Raw genomic sequence first — 5474 nt, 5'->3', positions numbered from 1 at the left:
CTGGAAGTGTTTGTTGAAGCAGTCTTTGTCCTGAGATGAAAATGCAGACGAGTGAGTGAGTTTAGTTTTACGCCGCTTTTATGGCTTGGTACACCCAAAATGGGCTTCACACATTGTACCAATGTGGGGAATCGAACCTGGATCTACAGCGTGACAAGCAGACACTTTAACCACTGGGCTACCCCACCGCCCAAAAAATGGAGATGAAAGACTATTTTCAGAGAGGAAAACAAATTACAGTTTGGATTAGGTTGTCAACAACCTCATTTGGTCAGATGTGATGACAAAGTTTGAGGCCATTGTTTCTTGTAGACAACGGTCTTTGCTCATAATGTTAGCTCCAGGCTAATGTACGAATTTTTTCCCATTTAACACCACACTCTGCAATATTCCAGCTATATGGTTGCGGTCTTGGCCAGACAATCCAGTGATCTTCGCCATGTGTCAACAATCCAGTGATCAACATCATGAGCATCATTCTACAGAAGGCAATAATAATATAAAACAGAATGTAAACCACAGCTTTATTGAGAGAAAATGCAAAACTGTACAATGCAAATATATACCCCCACAAATGGTGTAAACATGAATTAGAGCTGAATTAGTTACAACATTCATTTCACGACAGATGTTTGAATTGGACAATTTACATCTAAATCACATTTCATGTGACACTGAAAACATTAACATGATATCTGTTTAATTAAACTGAATATATTGTCATGATTATAGCCCATATAATTCAGTCTACCAACATCAGCTTCTTTGTTTCGTCACAGGTGTTCTTGAGAGTGCATGCAATCAAAGTTGCATGAGCATATGTACATGCGTGGGTCGTTCAAACAGATGAAACGAGAAAGTTTCTTACCCTTCTGCTGGTGTGTAAAACAATTACCCTAACTTGAACCTCTGACTTGGTTTTGGTTAGTCATTTTCACACTTGCTTTGGGCCTTTTTCAAAGATATTATTGTGTGAACTTTGTCTTGCAACACAATTTTCAGATTTTCAAGTGCCAAACATCTAATGCTGAGGCGTGATCATCTCACCTGCTTGTGTTCCATCGACACAATTTATACACAGACAGTTTTGCTGAGAGTTAACCAAATTGGGAGTCCACCAAAAATACTTTGATCAAAGATATATAAAATTAAACTTCTCCTTCTTTCATAATTATGCCATAACCAATTTGTTACTGCAGCAGACAGGCTCTGGATAAATCAGAATTTTGAGTTTTAAATGTAAAAAATAAATAAAATACATTATGCATCTGGTGATAATGTGATAATCTCCTTGGCGTAATTCCTGCAGTGTAACTCATGTTTGTAAATTAAAGTCAAGCTTGTCTTCATCTTGTGAGGGATATGTCACGAAATAAATGTTTGTTCTTTTACACATATCTAGATGACTCAAAACATCTTATTGTAACTGTACCATCTAAGGCAGGTTGACATTTCAAAATGTCACAGGTGGGGGGCTTTCATGTTCAAATACTAGTCTTCATGATTTGTAACTTTGAAATTATCACAATTTCAACAACATATATATTATCAGAAATTATTGCAAATCACAGTCTTATAAGATGGAATATTTAAACATTAATGATTATTCACACCACAGGTGGCATTAATGTTAACAGGAAAACACAAGTGAAACATTAACTGTAAAAAACACCAACTAAGAGGTGATCACATGAAGAGACAAAAACAAAAAGCACAGATTTCAATCAAGGGAACATACAGTAAAGGATTGTGACATCTAGTCAGACCCATGTATTCTGTGCAAGTGTATGGCTGATTTCTCAGGTTGAAACAAAAGACAAGGATGGCAATTTTCCGCTGATCCACAGATTTCCACGGATTTATTTCAAATTGATCAATTCTGTGAATCGTCAAAGTTTTCAGCTAAAAATAGATTTTCCTGTTGCCATCCCTGAAAAGATCATGTTTTGAACTAATGTTCCAATTATTCAGTATAGGATTTTTGCCATTGAGCAAGTGCTTGTCTTCAATCTGGGAGCAACATTGTGACAGTGTGCCTGTTGTTAGCAAAGAGAAATGAAACAATTCTCATTGGCTGTAAGGCTTACTTAAGCACAACATACCCGAATCTACCAACCACTCAATTCAGTGAAATACTACCATGCTCAGAAAATGATGTCTGCTGAAACCTCAGATTGTTCAACATAAAAACTAAATGCTACTGGAAACATTCTTCTAACATAACAAAACAAAAATCATCCCACACTGAACTCTCTAATGAGTCCTATTCTCCTACACAAAATTATCCTCACTAAAAATCTCCTGCCAACTTTGAAATTATGCTGATGTATATCTTACATACAACCAACTTGCCCTCACATACATAAACACGTGCTCTAAAATCTGAAAAAATGTAACAAAACCTTGCAGAACCCATAAAAATAGTATGAAGTAGAATGAGAAAATTGTTACTCCGGTAGAAAGAACTATAACCTGAAAATAATATAAAACATACCATTAATTGGCTTCAGACATGTATAACTATGAAAATTCAAACTTAATCAATGTGCACATGCAAAAACTAGACATTTGTCAAACAAGCTGCACGATTCTTTCAAATATTGTTTTCTGTGACCCTTGATTAAATACTCCCAACACAGACACAATATAAATCGTACAAGCCATAAGTCATTGTTACCCAGCTCTTAAAATAATATTGTATTGTTTGGTTTAAAAGTGTAACATTATTTACAACCACCTGTTGAACCTGTCAAGTATGTGGACATGTGGATTCCCTTCAGTATAAATAATTCTATGACAAAGGAAATGTTTAGTCACTGTGAGGCCCCATACACCAAGATTTGTTACAAGCTCAATTTGTTTGCTACCTCAAAACTGCAATACATTTTACAAATACTGTAAAACAATTGTAAGTTAGGGTTTTGCATCAGTTCATTTTCTATGACACTGACTATTGTCATTCAAAATATCTGAAGATATTGTTCAAAATTGGAATTTTTTAAGAGAATGACCTAAAATTTCGAGGCAGAAAGGTGTCTCATGTTGTTTGCCTCCACCAAAATCAATGTAAGTTAACTTATTTCAGGGAAGGTCACTCTTCTGGAATTCTTAAAGGCACCATTTGATGCCACACATCTCTGAATATATATAATGCATTTCTCTCAATAACACTATCAGCCCTATGGGAAGCTACCATATAATTTATTTTATTAGATTACAATATTAAATTGTTCAAATGAATTAATGCAACATTGCATTAAATCGACTTTGACTCGAACATTATTACAAGCAAACCCCTTAGTTTGCAGACACGTTTGAGGGTTTAGCGAGGAGCTCCAGTATACAAAAGGATGCATAAATAAACATCCCCTGGATTTCAACTCCATAGGCCATGAACTGGCCAAACTATCTTTCTCATCACACACAATATAAATTCCAAATATGAATTACTTTCTTACACTCAAAAATTATCTGATGTCTGACAAGAAAATGAATAAAATATTTGTTCTTTTAATGAAACAATTGTCTGGATTTGTAAAGAATTGCAATTTGTCCTTGTCTAAATGCCAAAGGCTGGTGGTCTGTTATTAAGAATAAACCTACGACGAGAACAGTTATTTTTTCAACTAACTACAAACCAAGTGTAAATTATATCCAGTCCTCTCTTATACTACTCCCTCTTAGTTTAGTAAACTTGGGATTTGGATTCAATTCCTAGTTTGACTTTCAGGAAAACACTAGTGTGTGAACATATTAAGCAAGCCAGATATTATGTTTCCATGACAACCCATGAAATAACCTGACATGAATTGAAACTGCAAAGTACATTCTCAGACTGGAATAACCTGCTTCTGCAGCTGTTACCTGTCGGGGCAGAAGTGAGGGATGTCAATCTCCCCAATAGATGTCAAGTACGATATGTATACAGTATTTCTAATCTCTGACATTCTGACAAATCCCCATTTCCAACAAAATACCTTCATTCTGTGAAAATATGAAATTAAAATCATATTTCATGTGTTTAATGCAATATTTCAAGTGAAAATCAATAAATTTATATGCAGCAATGTCCACAGTGAACAAATGTAAACATCTTATTTGTAATTCATTAGGAATGTGAATATACCTACAGCAAGGTTTAATGTCTATAGCCTTCAGTCAATTTGTTATTACTAGGGCAGGGACGATTCACCGATACATCACGATACATTTAAGTTTGATACAGCTATCGTATCGTCGATTGGTGTATTGATACAAAACGATACACAACATTTTTTTAAAACAGTATTATCTTAAACATGTTAAAGTATATTTTTAGAGAAAAATATGAAAGTATGACAGAGTTACTTGTTTGTCTATTACAATTGTGTTATTGTTATACACAAATACCTTGAAATAAATCATTTTAAATCTTAATACTGTCATTCTTTCAAGGTGTATGTATCATGATACATATCGTATCGCAGGTATAATATCATGATACATATCGTATCGTGACATAGTGTATCGTCCAAGCCCTAGTTATTACATGAATGAGCAAATTAACAGTTTTGGAACTATAAATGTTTTTGTTCAATCAGCTGCTTTTCAGTTTGAGCAAACAAATAACAAATGATTTAACATCAGCATTTAAAAGAAACAGCAAATGAATACAGAAAATATATCAATGAATACCTGAAATGAAAACACATAGAAAAAACACTTGTGTTTTGTCAACAAAGCAGTTTTTACAGTCAATTGGGCAAAAAACAGTTGATATCAAATCAAGGTCATTTCAAAATCAGGACTTTCTCATGTGCATCAGTCAAATTTGAAGCAAACATTGGACATCGACTATTGCAAACAATAAAAGCAACCCTCAACAGCTGGTAGCTAGCAGAATCACTCATGCAAAGAATGTTTGTCATGAAATAGTGATGCAGAGTGAAAACAACAACCATGGTGGGAAGGCTATGATATGTAGTTGACAGTGTGAACAAGGTCCAATTAAAGTTGTTGTGTAGCATCATCTTCAGCAAACATGGCTATTTTCAGTTCAGGGTGTTTTTCGGTCCATTTAGTCAATTGAAAACCCATGCTATACAGGTCTGATGGTCGACAGTTCGGAGGTCAACAAAGCATGCTGTATATTTTAGTTTCCAAAAAAAACATCATAAAAGACAACATATAAGGCAGCAGATGAAGACCTACGAAGTCACACAATCAGGATTGAGAAACTTCCTGATGTTTATGTACAACATTGAACAGTGTGAATCAGGAATTGTGCAATCATCCAAACATTCAGCCATATATTGTATCTCTGTCTGCACAGTGCAACTTCATTCACCAAATGTTCAACATCTCTAAATATACAAATAATTGTGCACATCATAGAAAATATTTTCACAGAGGGAAGTATCATAAACATGTTCAGCTGATCTGGATGGAATGGTTTTATGAACATCTCCTGCGTATATTTCTAGATCTTGCCCTAA

The sequence above is a fragment of the Haliotis rubra genome, unplaced genomic scaffold (genome assembly GCF_003918875.1).
Source record: "Haliotis rubra isolate DU_JTF1 unplaced genomic scaffold, ASM391887v1 Scf69, whole genome shotgun sequence".
Lineage (NCBI taxonomy): Eukaryota > Metazoa > Mollusca > Gastropoda > Lepetellida > Haliotidae > Haliotis > Haliotis rubra.
The sequence above is the reverse complement of the archived record's forward strand: the minus strand, read 5'-3'. Positions refer to the sequence as shown.